Below are 23065 nucleotides of genomic sequence, written 5' to 3' on the forward strand. Positions count from 1 at the left end.
TTCTGTCAGTTAACTAGGAATCAATGCATAGCTCACAAAATTTAGAAAAGGAAAAAATTAGGGAAGAAATAAAAAAAAAAATGCACTTGGCCTGCAAATCAGACCTAAATTTGACCAACCACAGATGTGTTCACTTTCCGGAAGGCACCACCCCTGTCAGGTCTGTAGATTGGTACAGTCCCTCCAGAACCAGTGGTGTTATTAGTTCCTAGTGAATGTATAGCCTACAGTCTGATGAATATTGGGGTCAGCCCACTTTCTTTCGCCAGCAGGGTTATTGCTGTAAGGTTAGTGGGCCTCACACTCAGCTAATGTCTTACAAAGGTTCATACTAAGCTCTCACTTCCAGGGTCTGCAATTTGCTAGTGTCATTCCCACTGGCATGCCCGGACCTTGGGAAATCCGCAGTGCAGTATAGTGTGGGAGATAGCGATGTGTCTGTGGACGTATGAATGTAATCATAGTGTACCTGCATACACAAATGTGTAATCCACAGATAATAATGGGGAAAAACACATTGTATTATCCCTATATGCCTGGAGAAGACTGATTTGTGTCTGTTTTAACTCTGGTCAGAACTTGCCTGGAACACATAGAAAGTGCTCTGAAAATCCTTATAGGAAGTTGTAATGCATAAAACCACTGGAGGATTATAATTAGGGAGGTTGTTGGGTCTGAAAACCGTGAATATAGCTGGTTCCTAAAAGTCTGTCAGAGCAGTGTAGTCTGCACCCATGAGACCAGGGCTGCCAAGAGGAATTCAGGGCCCCGGTACAACAAATTCATGGGGCCCCCCTTTATAGTTGAGCATGGTAAAAAAAAATATTGATAGTGGGTGTAGCATATAATTGGGGCGTGGCTATGCATCATTGGGGCGTGGCTAGTAGGTCAAAATCGGTAGGCCCTGAATTCGCCAGAGCGGGACATATGTTTAAGGACATCTAGCACCACAGTGTAGTATGTAAAGGACGCAGTGTGTACAGAAAGAGTTCACAGTCTTGACCTGCACCTTACATTGGGCATAACACTCACCAAAAATTGGGATTGTCCCATTAGAATCACAACATTTCACAAACTGTCCTACCTGTTCTTCTCACTTTCACCACCTGTGGCTGCAGGTTTCGTTAGTTGCGGCTTCTCTGGATCCTGGAATGTTGGGGGCCCTATTTGGAAAAAAAAAATGGGTACATTTTGAATATTCAAAGCAGTCCCGGCGTTAAATCAATAGCACCTACGATTAATAATTAGGTCTTCCTCCAGCCCCAACATTAAAATAATAGTATTCCCATTTAATAAATAAACCTATTTCCCTACCTACAAACAGTCCCAGCAATTAATTAATAGTATTTACATTTCATAAATATAACTATTTCCCGCAACCAAAACTGTCATTAAAAAATTCATACTCACATTTAATAAAGAGACCTCATTCTCTTTTGACCCTCTTCACACTCTGCTCCCCCCCCCTCTTCTTCATCACCACACTGTGCCTTTCTCTCTCTCTCTCTCCCCTCTCATCACGCTCACACACAGACAGACGCTAGAGTCAATTTTTGATAGCAACCAATTAACCTACCAGTATGTTTTTGGAGTGTGGGAGGAAACCGGAGCACCCGGAGGAAACCCACGCAAACACGGGGAGAACATACAAACTCCACACAGATAAGGCCATGGTCGGGAATTGAACTCATGACCCCAGCGCTGTGAGGCAGAAGTGTAACCACTAAGCCACTGTGCTGCCCTCTTCTATCTTTCTTTTCTGTGTTTCTTCTCTTCTGATCTCTTCTGCCCTCCTCTCTCTTCTTTCTTCTGTGCGCCGCTCCTCACTGTTGGGTGTGTCATATCACGCCCGACATTCAGTGCAAACGGAGGAGGGATGACGCCGGCGCCGCGGTCATGTGTAGTCTGCACCCATGTGATTGATTGATGAAGTCTGTCAGAGCAGTGTAATGTGCACCCATGTGATTGATTGATTATGTCTGTCAGAGCAATGTAACGTGCACCCATGAGACTGATTGATTGATTATGTCTGTCAGAGCAGTGTAACGTGCACCCATGAGACTGATTGATTGATTGATTATGTCTGTCAGAGCAGTGTAACGTGCACCCATGGGACTGATTGATTGATTGTTTGATTGATTATGTCTGTCAGAGCAGTGTAACGTGCACCCATGAGACTGATTGATTGATTGATTATGTCTGTCAGAGCAGTGTAATCTGCACCCATGGGACTGATTGATTGATTGATTATGTCTGTCAGAGCAGTGTAATCTGCACCCATATGATTGAGTAAGTCTTTATGATTGGCATGGCAGTTAAAGCTGGAGTACTGATACTGTTATAGCAACCGGCTGAATATCACAGAATATGGCCCCAAAATGACCCTAATGGCCAGTAAGGATCCTGCGAAAATCGGTTTGATGATCATCATAGGTGTATGTAAATACAAATAGAGGGTGACATTGGAAGATATCCAGCTGACCAACCTTTGTACCGAATGAGCAGATCTCTTCCAATCTGTGTGTCAATGATCCTACCGCTCTGTGCTCAGGAAAAGCACAAGGATCACCGATGTGTGTGGCCAGCTTGCTGCAGATCTTACTGGTACAATAAATCGCCTTGTAAATGTATCAAGCTGTGGGTTTAAAAAAGTAGAGATGTTGCCTATAGCAACTAATCAGATTGTAGTTATCATTTATATAATACCTTCTACAAAATGACAGCTAGAATCTGATTAGTTGCTAGAGGCAACATCTCCACTTTTTTAAACCCGCAGCTTGATACATTTACCCCCAAGTCTTAAAATGTTGTGGTACTTGCTCTATAAACAGAAAACTTGAACAACCTGTCAGCATGAGGTTTGTCTTAGGCGATAGAAGCCATCAAGCACAGTAAATCGGTTAAATGTAATCCCATTATCCTTTGTATTCAGATGCATTAGTAGTTTTAATTTGAAGAAAATGGATATTTCAAGCCTTATTTAGAGCCATGTAGCATTCATTCCTCTCTCAGCTCTCATCGCCCAGTACCTGTTAGACTCTTGCACCCTGTTATTAAATGTTAAAACACAATGATCAGAAAATGGAGAATGAAATGTGAGAGTGAGTAGATTAGGCTTTTCCCTGGTACCCATCAGTGAGACGGCAGTACAGGTAGATGTTGTAGGCTCATCATGGTGAATGGGCAGTTAGCCGTGGTAAAGTGTAAATATTCTTCTCCAAGAGGGTTTTTTTTATTGTTCCAAATGTAAACATTATACCATACTTGCCAACTCTCCATGAATGTCCGGGAGACTTCCGCATTTCGCCTGAATCTCACAGACTCCCGGGAGAGTGTGACAATCTCCCGGATCTGCCCAATTCACACAGAATCAGGTCCAAAACACTGCGATTCCCCGGGAATCGCGGTGTTTGGCCCCGCTCCCTGCTGTAAAATGATGCGTTTGCAGCATTACGTCACAAGGGCGGGTCCAAAATGACGCAAATTTTGGAGCCCCATCACGCCCACTTCCCCCGGCAGGCTCCCGGAAGCCAACTTTAGAAAGTTGGCAAGTATGCATTATCCTAATCGTAGCTTTCATTATTATATTCTGTGATTATGGGCCTTTCAATATTTCCGTTAAAGAAAATAATCAATCCATACCTTCCAACCGCCCCGATTTAGACAGGACAGTCCCGATTTGAGGGCCCTGTTCCACCATCCCAATCAGGACAGCTTTGTTTTAATCAATAGGAAAGTTGGCACATATTGTCTGTTCACTGCTGCTTTGAGTGACCGAACAGTGGTGACTGGGTGCGCACGTCAATGAACGTGTTTGGAGGGGAGGATGTAAGAGAGCGGCCCGCGTAGCGCTTCAAAATTGCTAGACACGCCCCCTGGGTGTGGCCACACCACCATGATGGCTTGCTACGCCCCAATGGGATGTGACCACGCCCCTTTTCCTAAGGCCACCTAACCAAATGTTGGGAGCTATGATCTGTCTATAAACAAAGTCTTCCTGCGGGTATTATAGCATTAGACTTGGTTACACATTATACACCGTCCATCGCTGAATGATCAGATTGCACAGTGCTATGGGAGTGTCTCAATCTGCTTGTGTGTTTTTTCACAATTAAGAGACACCTTTGTTATGGCCAAATACAGAAAAATCAGGTCTGTTTACAGCCAGAGCTTCTAATCCAGATTTGCAATTTGCTAATCCTTTGGTGTTTTAGTATTTTGAAAAATAAAGTGACATTTTTGGAAAGTCTCCTTGTACTCAGTAGGGCACTGCCGTCAATTGTAATGCAATAATGGTAGAAGTACAGGTCTAATGGTGAGCTGGTGCCTTCTAGCTATATAATTGTCACCTGTATAAGGGTTTCCTCCTTTGCAGTTATTATTATTATTATTATTATTATTATTATTATTATTAATAAGAAGAAGAATATTATAGTTTCCATATTCGAATTATGGTGGTATGGTCAGGGGAGGGCTGGCAAATTTTAACCTGGGGCACAAGACTCAACTCAACAGCCTATTAAAAATATTTTAAAGGGAAGAAAATGCAGGTAGCCTTATTGACCAAGCCCAAGGTAGCCAGCCCACAATGGGACCGTCCAGCCTGCCTCTGGGTATGGTGGTACTTTAAACTTCTAGGACCTGATTCATTAAGGATCTTAACTTGAGAAGCTTCTTATTTCAGTCTCCTGGACAAAACCATGTTACAATGCAAGGGGTGCAAATTAGTATTCTGTTTTGCACATAAGTTAAATACTGACTGTTTTTTCATGTAGCACACAAATACTTGATAGCTTATTTGTACACTGAAATTTAAAGTTGATATTTGTGTTACATGATAAAACAGTCAGTATTTAACTTATGTGCAAAACAGAAAACTAATTTGCACCCCTTGCATTGTAACATGGTTTACAAATAAAAATAATGTTCAGTGGGCATTTTAGTTCAATATAATGGTCCGGCAGGCTGATCTGTGTGGATGAGAGTCTGTATGGTTCATGTCTGGTCTCCACATTAAACTACCCAAACATATCAGAGTAAATAGCCTAATCTTTGCCTTACAAGTAAACTTTGCTTTTCTCTTTGTAGCAGCAATAATACTGAGTGCCGGATTAGCTCTCTCTTTGTTCCATAGGTGCTAACATGCTAAAGCGCTGACCTTTCCGAGAGATTTCAGGAGATCCTTATCTGTTTCTATGATAAGCCCAGCAATTCACAACAGGCACTTGTTTAAAAGTCCAAGACGGGATCTGAAGGTTAAAAAATATTTTCTTAAGCAGAACCAGCCCCTTGTATTAACTCCAGGTGGTACATTTACTAAACTGCGGGTTTGAAAAAGTGGAGACGTTGCCCATAGCAACCAATTAGATTCTAGCTGTTATTTTGTAGAATGTACTAAATAAATGATAACTAGAACCTGATTGGTCGCTATAGGCAACATCTCCACTTTTTCAAACCCGCAGTTTAGTAAATACCCCCAGCAGTTTACTTTATTGTCACATGTTACAACATGGCCGCAGTCCCGCCGTATGTTTATGCTGACATTATAATTTGCTTAAAGGCAACTTTTTTTGGGGGTGAAATTATTATTTGCTTTCATGTTTTATCTTTGGCTAAAGATATTTCTGTGGAGGAGAGTTTGCTGACATGATTATTTGTATAGCAACTATTATGGAGTGCTTTCCAGAGAATATTGGATGGGTCCCTGCTCCACTGAAGCTTAGGGGAGTATTCAATTGTCAGCGAGTTGTTTTTTTTTGACCGTGTAAAGTCATTTTAATGCTGTTTTGTTATCATTTTCAGGCGGGTAAACTTTACCCGCGATTCAATTCCATTTTTAACGCTATGTTTTTTTTTTATAAAACGGTCCTCTCGCGCTCCAGTAGACGGTCTATTGAAAGTACAGGTTGTGTGCGAGAGGCAGCCATGTTAAAAGTTATTCAATTGATTTTTAACACGGCGGGTAAAACAGGAAAATACGCTGTTTTATCTCGCACCTCCTTGGGGTGTGTTAAACATAAAAAACCTCTAAAAAAAGGATTTGAAATCACGTAATAATGTGAAAAAAAAGTTAAACTTATGTTTATCACTAATGCCTTATATGAAAAAGTTGATTTCCTTGTGAAAAAATAATGAAATAAAATGAACATAAAAAAATAAATTAAATAAAATCACTAATTATATTTATGCATATTTTTGGTATAAATATGAATGTAGTAATGTGTTTTGACATGGTATAGATGATTGTATGGTAAAAAATATTTCAATTAAAAAAAATGCTAAAGAAAGTACTGTAATGTAGATATTATCAATGTGTAATGCAATCTAATGTATGGAAATGTAAGCAAAACCTTTTTTTTTGGTGTTATACATGACCGCGTTAAAACTCCCCTAAAAACTCGCAAACACAATGATTAACGCGTAGGGCTGTGATATACTCGTGGCCTCGTTTTCTCTAGAAATTGTAGGTGCAGTACAACCAAAGTACCCTCTGGATTAAAATCTCTCCCGGAACTACATAGTGTCTTGTGCAATAACATGACATAGGAACACCTGTTGACATGTCCAGTTCAATAATGCTGTTTGTGTTATTAACTGCACATAGCAATTAGGCTTTTACTATTAATGTCGGGAGCCTTCTGCCTGGGACAACCAGTTTACCTAATAGCAGGAGTTGGACCATGTTGCCGATGACACGGCAGCCAATTCAGTTTTGAGAGCAGAAGCACTTTATCTATCCATGTCAATGTAACTGGTCAGGGCAGAATGAGAAAGGGATTTGTGCACCCGATTAGGTGGCTATTGGTTCCAGGTATCACAATCATGTGTCACATTAGTTTCCATATTCTGACATGGTCAGATACTGTTTTCCTGCTGTGTAAACGACAACAACTGCTTTGAAAGAAATGGCGCATTTCGATACCCGGCTACAGCGGTGGACGCTCCACAAGACAGGCAGGATATAAAAGAGGTACAGTGTCAAACCCACTACATGGGGGGTATTCAATTGTTAGTGAGTTGTTTTTTTCCTCGCCGCGTAAAAAAAAAAAAAAATGTCCCGCGGGTTTTTGACGGCGAAAGCGAGTTAGTTAGTTTTGAGTTAGCGCAGAGTGAAAACTCGTGCAATTCAATTGAAAAAGAGGGAACGCTGCTCCAGCGCGTTAAACATTGTGTTTGCGAGATTTTAGGGGAGTGAAGGGGAGTTTTAACGCTGTCATGTGTAACACAAAAAAAAGGTTTTGCATACATTTCCATACATTAGATTACATTACACATTGATAATATCTATATTACAGTACTTTAGCATATTTTTTTGTTGAACTATTTTTTACCATACAAATCATCTATACCATGTCAAAACACATTACTACATTCATATTTGTACCAAAAACATACATAAATATAATTAATTAGTGATTTTTTTTTTTATTTTTTTTTTTTATGTTCATTTTATTTCATTATTTTTTCACAAGAAAATCAACTTACACAAGTTAGACATTAGTGATAAACATAAGTTTAACTTTTTTTCCACTTTATTACATGAATTCAAATAGTTTTCAGAGGTTTTTTATTTTTAACACACCCCAAGGAGGTGCGAGATAAAACAGCATATTTGGTGTTTAACGCGCCTCGTTAAAAAACAACTGAATAGCTTTTAACGTGGCTGCCTCTCGCACACCCTATACTTTCAATAGACCTTCTACTGGAGCGCGAGAGGACCGTTTCATGAAAAAAACCGTAGCGTTAAAAATGGAATTGAATTGCGGGTAAAGTTAACCCGCTCGGAAATGAGAAAAAACAGCATTAAAATAACTTAACGCGTTCAAAAAAAACAACTTGCTGAGAGTTGAATACCCCCGCAAGGGCTCTTACTCAGTACTTTGCAAAAGTTTTCCAGACATTCTGATATTACAACTTGTGGTAATGAAATAAGCTGATATCTGAATGAACATTTCATAGTGTATGCAAGTAACGGAGTTTTAGGAAGTGGTGTAAGTATAAAACATGTACTCTATGAAAGTGTCACGATCTATGAAATCTGTGTCTTCCTTGAAAGTGCTAGAATACAGGAACTGCACATAGAATGAGCCATAATAGGTTATGTAATAGGAATTGTGAGTCATTTTAATATAATACCCCACTAATTTTTCACTCTTTTTGTCTTATCATTTTGACAAGAAATAACTTTTTTATTTTGGACATGAGCTAAGTAAATTTTATATTTTTATTAGGTCTGATGGGTCTTTCTTTTTTTTTAGTTGAATAAATCTTTTTATAATTTGTTGGCATTTTCACAAAATTCAACCCCTAAAAGATACCTGTTTTTTTTATGCTGAGACTTCCAACGTTTAAAGACCAATTGTATCGTCTTCATTGGGTGCTTGGTGTATGATTTAGGCCATAATAATTGTTTATGTGAAACGCGTTTGTTTTTTCCACTTTATGTGAAACGCGTGTCTGTGAGTTTTCCCGCACTTCATTTCAACTCCTTTTTCATTTGTAATAATGAGCACAGCTTAGGCCTCTATGGGAGAGAGTTCCACGTGACGTAGGATTTATCCAGATGGTCTTCTAAGCGTGGGACCGGCCCCAACGTAAATCTTACATTAAAGTCATCCTATACCTTATATAGTTCAATCACAAGCCCAAGTCCTAAGTCTGAACCCTAGTCTTACCCAACTTAAACTCCTTGCTAACCTTACAATTTCTATATATGTAACAGACCCTCAGCCTGTGTATTTTGTGCCAGGAAAAATGTGAATGTTCCTTTTTTGTTTTGTACGTCTCATTTTGGGGAAAACCCCCCAATATTTTTGCAAGTTCACAAATAAGGTCTTAGTTCTGGGCCCACTGTATGGGTTAATTTGCACAAATTCATAGGGAGCATTGGTAAAATGCGTGAAAACTAACGTTAGTTTTTGTGATGGGTTTTTAATGCATTTTACTTGTGCTTTCAATGCGTGGTGATTTTGCCAATGTAATCTATTGTACTGGAGTGAGAAATAGTCTGTTCCACATTCTAAAATGTTAAATGCGTTGTTAACAGTTTAGAACACAGTGGTGGGAAAGAGCCTAATCACACGGCTCAGAAACTGGAAATAAAATCTCTTTCTCCTGTACAGATCAATAACATTGCTGACTTTCCATTTTATGAACACTCCCCATCCACACAGATACCTATCTGTAATGCTCCGTTAATTCCAATTCGTACGTCACAAAATTAGATTGCTTAGACATAAGTGATTTGTGAAAAAATATTAATGGCAAGGACAGATAATCCACATAATGCAGCTCTTCTGGGTATGATTATTTTACATCCAATTTTCCCAAGCACTTTGATATTCTGGCATTTGACAGGTTAAAGAGGTAGTATCAGTGCTTAAACTATCTGTTTTGTACCTGTATATAGTAAGCAGTGATAGTTTCATTTCCTGGTCTCTTTCCGTTAAGGAATCAGTAGAAGTTTTCATCTCTAAAGTCATTCCACTAACGATGCCCAAGTTCTTTCGATGAATGATAAGGCAATAATGATAAGGCAATGATACCTCGTTTCTTTGGCAATCTTTAGAATGAAAGTAAACTGATTAATCCCCCCCAGGGGCAAACGCAGGATTTGCAGATGGGGGTTTCCACACCACGCTGCCAGTGGGCGTGAGGGGGCATGGGGGCGTGGCTATAATTTTAGAGAGTGCTCTCCAACTCTTCCTATCCCCATGATATACATGGGCAATGCTGCGCGCACTACTGTTAGGTGCACGCGGCTCTCTCTTTTCGAGCAGAGCCGTGTGAAGCGGGGGCAGTGTCCAGTCACCTTAATTATACAGTGTCCCAGGCTTGGAGGGGGGTTTCCAGGCACTAGAAAACCCCACTCTCGTTATTTATTTAGTGCATTCTACAAAATGACAGCTAGAATCTGATTGGTTGCTATAGGTAACATCTCCACTTTTTCAAATGCACAGTTTATTAAATATATCCCCTTAGAGTCAGAACACAGTGTCTCGATTCACTCTGCCAACATGCCAAGCAGAGAACCGATGCTGCAACAGATAGACAGTGACCCCCTGACCCGCTATGTACGGAAAGTGACCTCATATTATTACTATGTATCTATTGTCAGGTCGGCTGATGCACAAGGTGGTTGTTGACCATCTGTCGCTCTGGAGTTATAGAAATCAGAGGCTGCAAAGTGATGGAAACATGTAAAGGGAATCAATTTAATAAAGCAGTTTAGCAAATGACAAGAAAAGGATTTAAAAAAAATATGGTATTCCTTAATAAAATGGGAAGGAAACATTAAGTTTAAATAAAATGTAAATATTGTGGAATATAGTACAGACATCAGTGACATAAATATGCAAAAATATACAGGAACGGTGTGTGCAGTAAGCAAACTACAGCGGGTAATATTAACTTGCATTGTCCAGAAGTCACAAGGAAACCTTTTATCTAATTGTATCACATTTTATTATTAAATGCTGTCTATGATTTATATGACTTCCCCACTTATCACCCATATACTGTGTTTTGTAATTCTGTTATTTTTAAATACATTTTATTGGTCTTGAAGCAAAAGATTGAACACTTAACCCGTTACATGTGTACGCTACTGATCTACACTAATTTTACATTTGTACAATAGACCAATATCATGATCATCATTTATTTATATAGCGCCACTAATTCCGCAGCGCTGTACATAGAACTCACTCACATCAGTCCCTGCCCCATTGGAGCTTACAATCTAAATTCCATAGCATATACAGAGAGAGAGAGAGAGAGAGAGAGAGAGAGAGACTAGGATCAATTTTCATAGCAGCCAATTAACCTACCAGTATGTTTTTGGCGTGTGGGAGGAAACCGGAGCACCCAGAGGAAACCCACGCAAGCACGGGGAGAGCATACAAGCTATATAATATTAATACACAGTTATTAATGGAACAAAGTACAAGAAAGGATTAAAAAAATGACTCTATAAAGAAAGGAAATGAAAAATACCTAATAAAGTGTTATATAAACAAAATACCTAAAATGTAATAACAAAGTTATCTTTTTTTTTTCAAAATAACTACAAGACTTTATTGGTTATTTTGTAACTCTATTTGTTCAACACATTATAACAACGCATTGCAATAACAATATTTATATACAAGCAACTCAATGGGGTTGTAACATGTTCAGGCGATAAAATGCAGAAACTGTAGACGGATTTACTGGTATATATCAATTGCTGTGATAATGATGCATTTGCAATAGATACGGTTAATGCCATGCATCTGTTGTATGCATGAAAGATAAAGAAGTATAGTAATAAAATAAACGACAAAACTATAAATGAATAAAGTGCATCTGTAGCCTTCATGGCAACTGCGTTTTGTACTTTTTTAGACGAAATACAATGAACTTTTTTTTTTCTCAGCGACAGCCAGGCTGGCCCTTTAAAAGGTGGGTAGCTGCAAGTTCTGTGATGCAATTGTAAACACTATGAGAAGGAACTTGTATAGCCAGTTTACCCAGAGTTCTCTGGGAAAGATCTCTGAAAAAAAAAAAAAAAGCAAAAACGTTGAGAGAAGGAAGCAATCTACAGGACAGCCTCAATGACAAAGCAGCCTGCCCCTATCAGTGATCCGCTGATGCACCGTTCTGCGATTTACCTGGGCAAATGTAAGATGCACATTTATTTGGCTGCATTTTTTTTTTTTATTCATTGTCTATTGTTGCACTGTTTATTTTGCATGGTAGCGGAGGAGCAGGCGGACGTATAGAAAGGGGGAAAGTCTAGTTTGGGGCCATGTTTATGCTGATGGTGCGTGCATGGGCTAGGGCCACGATATTGTGAGAATTGCATTTCTTCTCTTAACTGTTTCAGCGCAGCAGAGGTCAGAGCTGCCTTGCAGAAGAGCTTGACATCTACGGCGTGTGTCGCCGGCAGGGGAGGGCTGGCAGATTTCAGCCCGGTGGGGGTGAGATTGGGCTCAGCAGCCTATTAGGAACATTTTAAAGGAAAAAGAAAAATGCAGGTAGCCCATTAACCCAGCTCGAGGCAGCCCACTGTGGGACCGGCCCGGGAGGGGGCAGACGTCGCCCCTGCCCAGCCAGCCCCCCACTGGTCGCCCGGTGGTGAAGGGTTAAGGGGGTGGTGATGTTGATGCGCTATTAGGTGCAGTCTGGAATCGTGGGGAAAGCGCAGAACGCTGGAGAGAGAAGCTGCAGAGCTTAAGGAGTTAAAAGGGTCTGCCATGAGTTAATCCGCCTACGGGGAAGCTATTGGGGGCACAGGGGAGCTCTAGGCTGGGATCTGGTTGTTTTAGGATAACCCTATGTGTGTTGAAGGTTAAACTGCTGAGATCTGCAAACCTTATGAATTGGATGTTAACTCTTTGTGCGCTGCCCTGTCTGTGCTGCTGGAGGATAAGCTGGGGTTTTTTTTAAGATTGAGATATGGGCCAGAGCTGCAGATCTCTGGCGGAGAAGTGCCCACCCACCCATAGCCCCCTTTTTTTTAATTTTAACAACAAAAGTGGAGGGGCAGCGGTGGGCATGGCATTGACTTGTTAACCTCTTCAGCACCAAGGATGAGATGGGCTACAATATATCTCTTAGCCACTGGGCCACTGAAGATTCTTAACCCTTCAGCTACTTGAGCGACCAGCAAAACCTCAGCTGTGCTATGAATTACAGCCACCCCCCCCCCTCTCCCCTGGCAGAGGAAGGCGTAAGTAGGCCAGTGCCTGGTTTCCAGAAGATTAAAGTGTTTTGAATCCTCTCCAGCACCCAGTTTAACCCACGCAGTGCTGGCCCTCTGGCCCTCGTGGTGATTTTTGCATAACGTGCAGGGTATTCTAAGCACTGATTTGCTGCTGAGGACACTTTTTTAAAACCGTTCCTTAGCTTTCCCGCTCAGCCATGAAACAAGGATTCATTTTTATCCATTCTCCTACATGTATAACGCACCCTGCAGAGTTTACCTATAAAGTGCCTGCTGAGTCAGAGAGCATGATGGGAGATGTAGTTCCAGGACTTGTACATGTGTCTCTGGTGTTTGTGAATGAGGTCCTGCGTGACCGTGTTTGTGGAACTGCTGTCGCAAACTGTGATATTGTCCCTGTAACCTGTGATTGAGGCAGCCCCTCACTGTCAACCTTAAACTCTGTGTCAGACTCCAGATTTTTCTTTATAAGTCTGTACCTTGTAAAGTATTTTAACCCCACCGTATCTATTTCCATTGAGCAGGACAGAGGTTATGAAAACAGAAATTCACTTTTCTGCTCAAACATCTTGAGCAATATCCTGCTGTATTTCATGCGTGCGTTTGCAATGGGGTTTTTTTTTATTTAAACTTTTTTTTATTTTTTTTTTTACAATGACAGTACCTTGTGCTGAAAAATCTGCGCTTTTAATAAGCATCCATATAAATAAAAAATATGGCAATTTTTGTTATGCTGTGAAGCACAGACCGCTGAGTGCGGTAACTGGAACCCTGAGACTCAAATAAAGTGATTAGTGTTTACCTATGTCGACAGCATTGCATTTGACTAACTGTATGGAAAATGTAATGGGAATGTAAGTGACTGGAATGTGATAGTGTTACAATGAAGGCAGTAGGAGAAGAGGCGGTATGACATACTCCCTTATACCCCCCCCACTACCAGGGCCATCTTTTCCATTGGGCACGAAGGGCAGGTGCCCGGGGGCCCCACCGGCAAGGGGCCCCATAGGCAGGGCTCTTAATTAGAATAAATAATCCTGCAAAAGAAAAAACCTGCAAAAAAAACCTTCAAGGATCACTGAGCAAGTACATCTATCTATATCTATCTATATCTATAGGGGCCCCAGTGCACGGCTTTGCCCGGGGGCCCATAATGTTGTTAAGATGGCCCTGCCCACTACCACCACTCTGTGTCTGTAAATATATATTATATATATATATATATATATATATATATATATATATATATATATATATCCACAATAATACTATGATTTACAATTTGTTATTCTGTTGCCTATCTGATTAAGAAACAAGTTGTTGTTTTCATCTTATCTACTTGTGAGCTGAAGATTTTAGCTGACCCGTGTTATTTCATCGTGCAGAGATAAGTCTGAGCTCAGTCTGCCTCATTCCTTATTTGCTACAATACGATATAGAGAAACCGTCATTCTTGAATTCTCTGTACAGCGCTGCGGAATTAGTGGCGCTATATAAATAAATGATAATGATGATGATGATACTTTTGCTTTGTTGAAACAATGTTGCTGTGCTGTTTGCACCAGAGAAGCGGATACATTGACGTGAGTATCGGTGATGTGTTGTTGCTGCATTCTGTATGCGCCTCTCATGGGTTGTGCTTCTACCAATACCAGGGATTGTACTGAACACCGGAGAATGAGGCCACATCCTAAGATGCTGCGTTTTAGAACATTGACTCTCATCTGACTATTTAATGAGCTTTTTTTGTATTTACGTCTGAAAAGTGCAAAAAACAAAGCAGATTTAATCCGTGAGACGTGAGAAACGTGAACTGTGTGTACAGGTGATTTGTTTCAGCACTTTGAGAGTGTTGTTGGTTCGCAGGACATGAAGGCTCTTGTCACACGGACTACTTCACTGGCTCTTCTGGCTAACCGAGGAGTTTAATTGCAGCATGTTTAAAGAGCACCTGTCGCCAGTGGAGGCGGCCATATTGTAAGCTGCACCCAATGTTCATGGGAATTCAATCTGCAATATCAAGTTGTCAACAATCAGTGACATAATAGAGGCCCCACATTAAGCAGTGCCCCTCTAAACTGCTGCCCCCCTCCTCTCGGGCATTGCACCCCCACCCCCCCGCTTCTTATTTTGGCAAGTGGGTGTCCCCTAATCAATTGCATCCGCTCAGGTTTGTATAACGGTAGAACCTGCCCTACCCTTAATGACTAATATTCATGAGAGCTGATTAATATTCATGAGGTTACCGGTTCCTATAGAAATAAAAGGTCCTCTTCTAATGAGTATCGGTGTATCCCCCAAAATGACTGCCTCCACTTTTTCTAGCGATGGGTGCACTTCTTCCGTGTTTGCGTGGGTTTCCTCCGGGTGCTCCGGTTTCCTCCCACACTCCAAAAACATACTGGTAGGTTAATTGGCTGCTAACAAATTGACTCTAGTCTGTGTGTGTGTGTGTGTGTGTGTTAGGGAATTTGGACTGTAAGCTCCAATGGGGCAGGGACTGATGTGAGTGAATTCTCTGTACGGCGCTGCGGAATTTGTGGCGCTATATAAATAAATGATGATGATGATGAGGCCCCTGAGGCTGTTCCGTGATGATCTACAGTAAAGCAGCGATGATTAAGAGCACGGATAGCTGTGATGGCGTCTATGGTTTGCCAAGCACCTTATTGCTAGTATCCATCATATTATATTGTATTAATCCACTATGGCTATTTATCATACTTTGTCCTGGTAAAATCACATTTCATGTGGATTTATTGATGCATCTAGGAATTTATAATCCTGATCGTTCCTTTTATTTCACCAGTGTTAAGAAGGGAATAGACATTCCCAGGTTCAATTCTTAAAGCTTTTTTTACCCAGTAGGAAAGCGTGACCCTGCATGCCAAACGCAATTACAGGGGACATGTGGTAGTAACCAGCGTTTGCCATTGTGGTCGGGGTGTAGAAAGCAAGCAGAGTTAACAAAAAAAAAATAATAAAAATCAGATTTTTGACACTTGTGGGCAGCGGGCCTTACCTTCCCACCCGATGCCGTAAAACAAGGCTGAAACACAAAAGGTGGTGACAAATTGCAAGTTTATATATGGTAACTGCAAACTGGCTGTGGTTTGCTTTAGAGAACGCTACAGTTCACGGATCAGATATAGGTACAGGAATCTTGGATTTGCAGTTTGAATGGAATCCAATTCCAGCTGTGAGTTTGTACAATAATAATATGTTATGTCACAAAGTGGTTTTGGGAATGTTAATTTCATGTTGCTTGACCTTGTGTTCAGTACGGTTTTATGGCAGGGTGTGAGGCCCTTGTGGAACTACAAGTCCCAGCACACCAGCTGGCACCAATGCTCTTGTAGAACACTAACGGTAACCGTGTATCTTCTGAGTGTTCTATCCTGGATACTTGAACATTCTATACTGGATACTTGAAAATTCTATACTGGATACTTGAACATTCTATCAGTATTAACCCTGCAGCTGCCTGGGCTTCCCCTCCTCGCTCTTGATGCAGCATTTAACCATTTCCTGCCCAGCGTGAGGACACAGCTGGTTGCAGATCACAAGTAAACTGCGCACTGGGGAGTGACAGCTGCATTTGGCTGACCGGTTTAGAAATCCTCTGGGTTTCTCTACTGTACATTAGTCACTTGTGGTTTTGGAGAAAGGTTGATACACTTTCTATCCCAGCACATGTGGAATAGGCAGCCGGACTGACTCTAGTCGGTGGTGGACTCTCCTCGCCCTGCGCAGTCACGTTTGATGGTGGCGCAGGTCCTTAATTCCAGCATTAGGGCTTATGTCTGCAGCCTATAGCTGTTACCTGGACGACTGCTCTTATTATGACACAACTCCCACTTAGGTTGCCAGGCAACCTTTGCAGAGGCGTTTAGTTGCATGCTACTTAATGCATTGGACAGCAGCCTTGGGGAAAATCCCTTGTTAAAAAAGGGTTCTGGGAGCTGAAACGTGAGCCGTGCATTTTATGTCCAGATTCTTGAGAGTTGTAGGTCATTCACCGGGTAATACGAATATAATCTGATTTTTTTTTTTAGGCCTGGCCGTATATATTCATCCAAGAGTACATTGCAGTTTGTGTTGAGTATATGCCTGGAATTAAAATGGCAACGTTATGTCGCAGAGACTGGAAAAAGGCTGGGACTGTTTGTTGGTGTGTTTGCCGTTATAAACCTTTATCTAGGGCAAGGCAACCTAGACGCATGCCTAAGGGCCTCAACTTCAAAGGGGCCCATTGAACCAGGAACTGTTTGGTTTAGATGTGAGTTTCATTTTTGTGTACTTGTTTTGTAAACAGGTTTTAGTTCAGCTGCAGAGACTGAAGCTCCCCTGTTTTGTTCAGTAGCAGATGGATATAAGATGGGTCAGGGTGATGTTTCTGCTGCTTTATATCGGGACTACAGATTATTTCCTGTCCAGGACTCGAACCTGAGAACTTGACAGACAGCTCAGCAGTGAGGCCAGGTCCTGACGAGGGCCTTGTCCACAAGCGGAAAAATACCAACAGCCCCATACGCCGTAAAACATTAAATGACTATAACACGAACCACATATTCCTTCAATGGCAAAATCGTTTTATTTAAAAATTCTATATTCAAGATGCAAACTAATCTGTAGGGGCCCAAACATGGACTATTGCTTCTCATGGGGGTACCAGGGCAGCTAGGGGAGCATGTATTTAGGGCGCCATGTTATGTAAACCTGACCATACCTAAGCACACTGCTGAAACAATATACACAACCATATAACGTAACATGTATACAGGGCACAGACAGCGGCTGAGATATACGCTAGCCACCCTGTTCCTAGTCCAGTCAAGTGATTCCTTCAAACGTGGTCCAGTGAACTGCATAAATTTTATGTGCAAAATGCAGCCAATCAGATTTCTGGGAGCCAGTGACATCACTGAGGCGCTGTCCGACTAATATTCAGGAGGGCGCAGGTTTCTAGGGAATTGATGGGCTAAACTGTCAGGTATATCCGTTCAGCCCAATAATGTCTCCCTCCTTGGTATACACTTTTCACACTTTTTTATTTTTGCACCTTTCCATAGCAAAATCCACAATTTAGCTTTTAAGTTTGTATGTGCTTTAAGTGTTACATTCCTCCCGACGTTTAAAATTTTGGGCAGAGTGCAAAGTGTCAGTGCCCGCAGGAAAGGGGGTGACATCAAGCTAGGTTGGGGTGTGCCACATCACGTTGATGGTGCCCCCACGCTTCAGAAAGTGCTGGGCCGCCCTAACTCCAACCTGCCGCTGGTACACACAGCATTAAAGGGACATCAGCTGTCCCCAAATCAAGACAAAAGTCTTGATAATTGGAACGATGGGACAGTTCCCATAAATCAGGACTCTCCTGCCTAAATCGGAGCATGTTGGAGGTATGATGCTCTATGGTGTAGACGTATTATAAATTATGCAATCGTGAGACAATACAATATTTGTGTTAATAACAATTTTTGTGCATCTCATGTGAATGTTTTTTAAAAAAACAACACATTTTTGTTAAAATCATAGACCAGCAGCAAACACCACAGATCACTTAATACCTCTCCCAAAAATATAAAGGGCAGGGACTGTCTGATGTGACTTAGGGGGCAGACACGTGAGACGTGTGTCCACCACAGAGGTGCAGAGTGAAACAGGAAAGGGTCTGTCACCATGTATGCCGGAGTCTGGCTGAGCCCCCCAGGACACACACACGTCTACCGACAGCAGAGTATTACCATGTAACGTGTGATGTGCAGAGCAAGTGACAGTGTGTGTTTGTTGGAGGACTCTGTGTCTGTGTTATCTGAAGACCTTTGTGCAGGAGACATGTACGTGTTTTGCTTGCTCAGCCTGTAGTACGCAGGTCCATGTTCCACATTGTGTTTACTTGAAGTACAGAGGATCTACTCGCCACAGATTGCTCTGTCGTTCCTCCAGTGAGCCTCGGGTCTTACTCCTAGTGCACGTCCACTCTTTGCTTTCAGGAGAAGTGACCTTAGGGTTCTAGAGCAGCGCAGTGAGTTGCACTCTGCAAAAGTGTCACATCAAAGCCTGACCTCCAATCGCTTCAGTATCATACTTTCATTAAATTAGACTTTTGCAATATTCTCCAAAAAGTCAGCTCGAGTTAGTCTAATTTTTAGCTACAACTAATCATGAAAGTGAGATAATATGAGAGCTGTCTTATATATATATATATATATATATATATATATATATATATATATATATATATGTATGTGTGTGTGGTGAACATGGGCACATATGTCTGTGTGGGTGGTGAACGTGGGCACATGTGTGTGTGGTGAATATGGCAGTTTACCAATTTACCCTTAATTTACCTCACCAGGACAGCGGAATGAAGACTTAGGCTGGGTACACACTACAGGAAGATTATAACGATACAATATTTTTAGCAATTTTACCAGCGACTAAAAAAACTAAAAAAAAACCTCCCTATCGGCATTCCTCTTCAGGAGTACACACTATATCCAGTTTACCGTCAGATCTGTTCTCTTCATCCGTCATAACCATCGGATGAAAAGATGGTGACTCTGCACACTCCATAGAGATCTATGGACACTGCCGGTGCTGAGTGCTTACACACTGCAGGATTGGAACGACATCATTTCATCGCTGAATAAGATTTTTAGGGGCACATTTACCAACAGCCGCAAAAAATGAAAAATAGTTTTCAATCCTTATCGCATTGATAAGGATTGAACTATTTCTCATATTTAAGGAAAAAACTTCAGCAGGGACAGTGGTCATGGTAAACTGCTGTTCATGTGGAGTAAAAACTTAGCCTTGTGCGCACACTCCGTCTGAACACCTCGGGCATGAGAATCCCTGCGCTTCACTGTTGCAGAGAGCGGAGTGTGACAGGGAGGGATCATGTGATCCCTCCACACATGTGCTGTGTGACAGGGAGGGATCATGTGATCCCTCCACACATGCGCTGTGTGACAGGGAGGGATCATGTGATCCTTCCACACATGCGCTGTGTGACAGGGAGGGATCATGTGATCCCTACACACATGCGCTGTAGATATCTGCTCTTCGGAGCAGAGCTGAACAGTGCTGAAAAATAGCAGAAACAGTAATGTACGGCAGTCTGAGCTGGCGTACATTACCGTATGTGTAAAACCATTTCCATTTTCATTGTTAAATTGTGGTACATAGTAGTCCCTATAGACATCTGTGGGGACTGCTATGTATTACGAAAAAAGTGCAAAGCAGCAGATAGCTATGATATAATGCACTGTTGATAGATTAGGCAAATATTTCAATTGGCGTCTATTCATTCTAACACATACTTGCCAACTCTCCCGGAATGTCTGGGAGAGCAGGCAAGTCTCCCACATCCTGCAACTACCTAGCCTAAATGATGCGAATCGCGTCATTTTGGCCCCGCCTCCAAGACAAAACGGCATTTTCTGCGTGGGGACGACTCCTCCCGCCCTCTAGTCACGCCCCTCTCCCGGAATACACTTGCCGAAAGTTGGCAAGTATGTTCTAACATAAAAATTAGGTTTCATAAATAGGCCCCTTAGTTTGCTTTAAAAATGAAATAAAACGATACAAAGTACATTGAACGATAATTGTTGCAGCGAACACTCTAATGTGATATCTGCCCGAACAGCTTTTTATCATGTGATTGGCCGGACAATCGGCTGAAAAGCCTGTAATGTGTACCCAGCCTTAGTACTCCTAGCAGATATGTCATTGTTAGGATGGCAGCGCGCTCGTCCTCTGGACAGGATAAGGAGGAGAGGAGTAGTCTTAGTGTTGTGGCAGGGTCAGGTTAAAGGTCCAGCTCCTTATCTGGGGGAGTGTTTGCCTTTGTGAAATAAGAGTCTTCATCCCACATGTCGGCTGCAATACATACAAAACACAAGTGTGACAGATGAGATCTCCCTGTACAGTCATGCAGACCACGGGGCTATTTTCTGGGCTATTAACCTGTCATTCATGAAGAACAAACCTCTGTGCAGCTCAACTACAGATCAAGGGGCCCCGATCAACAGTTCATCGCCTGTAAAATACATCTTACAGGGCTGCACTTATTGCATTTAAAGGAGACCTCTACCAAAATTTTATTATTATTATTATTATTATTTAGGGGGTGGGGGCTCTTTAGCATAATGCCAAGCTATATATGCCTTGTCGTAAACCATTCTGATTCATTTCTGTATGACCAGACCCGTATACCTGGTTTTGTGCGGAGTTGGTTTTGCTAACATAAGATAGTATTTTACATCCATTTACTAGGGAAAAGGGGCAAACACCGCAACTTTTACATAATACCTCCCATCTCCCATGGTTAATGTGCTAAACTGAGCTGTATTAAAGAATTGAATTTGCCAGGAGGGGACGAGTAAAGCGAATGGGTCACATGGTCGGACAGGAACTGGATCCATCCAATCAGGGACTGCGTTCACTCCTCAGCTCCTATTTTTTAGTAGGACACATTAAGTCATTAAGGAGTGCAAAGCAATAAAAGGAGTACATTTGCTCCTGGACAAACCATGTTACAATGCAAGGGGTGCAAATTAGTTTATTATTTTTCATGTAGGGATAATATTGGCTGCTTCTTCATGTAGCACACAAATACTTGATAGCTTTATTTTTTTTATACTGAAATTTAAAGTATATAGGACATGCCCTACCCCAACTATACATCTGTCCCCACATTTTAAAATGACCTCCCCCCTCCAATGCAACATGGTTTTGCCAAGGTGCAAAGTTACTCCTTTTATTTGCTTTGCTCTCCTTAATGACTCGGGCCCATTGAGCTCTCAGTAATGAAATCTCTCTGTTCCTACCTCTACTGCTGTTAGATAAGAGTTGTGTGTTTCTAGGGGGTCCTTCAAAGTACCACACGGAGGGGATATAAAAAGTTGGCAAACTATTTTTTTTCTTAATAAGCTGACTTTCTTGCTGCAGTCTTTGTTTATTAAAAGTCTAGTATCTGCTGTCATTGGAGCTGCTGTGACATCACTGGCCCTGCACCTGTGTAAGAATCAACCAATCCGCACAGTGCAATGTTTGCTGAACAAGTCTGCTGAGCTGTCAGCCACTCACTGCCTGCTCAGTGAGAGAAGCTCCTCCCACCTGCTGCACACATGTGAAAAAGTGCAATGTGGATATATTTAGATAACCCCTTAATTAAAAATGCCATTTAGAAACATTTACCTCTGCCAGTGTCATACCGCAGATTTGTGTTTCTGGTCTTAGAAGTGGGTGAAGTATACATCCTGCAGTTATTTCATGTATATTATCCGGCCCATTATTACACAGCATCTGATCTATAATCACTTCAGACGCTGGGCCTGATTCATTAAGACACGCAAAATGAACAGAAATTTATTTTTATTTTAATTTTTTTTTCTAAACGCACGTAATTCGGGATACGCACGTCTGTATTCAAATAGGAGCAACTCTGAAGAAACGTCTCCTGTTGAATACGGGTCTAGGTCCGCTCTGCTCTGTCATACGCAGCAGGATGTGTCCGATACTTATGTATAATATAAAGTCACAAAATAATGGACAGGAAAAAACAATCAGTTACTGTCACATGTTAATATAGATATTAATTACAAGCCCTCACCCCCCAGCAAAAAAATACATTTAATCAGGATATTAATGTCTACTGTACATAAAATTCATTTTAATGAGACTTTGGGATAGATTTACTAAACATTCTAAAAAGGAAAAGTTGAGGTGTTGCCTATAGCAACCAATCAGATTCTAGCTATTTAGTACATTCTAGAACATAGTAGCTCTAATCCGATTGGTTGCTATGGGCAACATGTCCACTTTTCTTTTTTAGAAGGTTTATTGAATCTACCCCTTATTCTTTTAGTTTATTTTTTTTAATGGATGGACACAACTAACTTATTCTGGCAGTAAATCTACTGACTGTAATTGTACCCCACTGTTTTCCTTGCGTAAACATGTTGTTTATATCTAGAATATATTTTGCCCCTCACGCCTCCTCTTTCATGTCCTCTGTATCTGTATCGATCTTGCATTCCCCCAACAACTCTCAGCTCTTCTGCTGAAATTATGGTCGTTTTTTTATTTCAAAACCTACAAATGACAAAAATGTCAAGTCAAACAAATGGAACATGTCAGGCTTCCCCCTGCGCCAAGAGAATTAAATTACACAGTGAAAAAAAACCCTTTATAGATCCTTAAATCCACCGCTGCGCGCCACAATACGACATTACATGTATTCCCCTCTCAGACCCTCATTATGTGTTGATATAAACATAGTAATTAACGGCTGTACGGTCTCTTGAGGTTTCTGTGGCATCCCTTTGTGACTGTTGCTATTAAGAGAAATAG

General features: G+C 41.3%; 1 protein-coding gene across 4 annotated transcripts in view; it reads left to right on the forward strand.

Moving 5' to 3' along the window:
• The window catches only part of NCOA1 (nuclear receptor coactivator 1), a 329252-nt gene that overhangs the window by 189355 nt on the left and 116832 nt on the right, over nt 1-23065 (forward strand). For 2 of the 4 annotated variants that reach the window (XM_075201165.1, XM_075201168.1), the window contains exon 1: nt 11518-11661. The exons of the other annotated variants lie outside the window; for them this stretch is intronic. The gene's annotated coding sequence lies outside the window, so the exon portion shown is untranslated. Of the gene's footprint in view, nt 1-11517; nt 11662-23065 lie in introns of those variants that run through there. 4 annotated transcript variants of the gene reach the window in all.

This window comes from Mixophyes fleayi, chromosome 3 (genome assembly GCF_038048845.1).
Source record: "Mixophyes fleayi isolate aMixFle1 chromosome 3, aMixFle1.hap1, whole genome shotgun sequence".
Classification (NCBI taxonomy): domain Eukaryota; kingdom Metazoa; phylum Chordata; class Amphibia; order Anura; family Limnodynastidae; genus Mixophyes; species Mixophyes fleayi.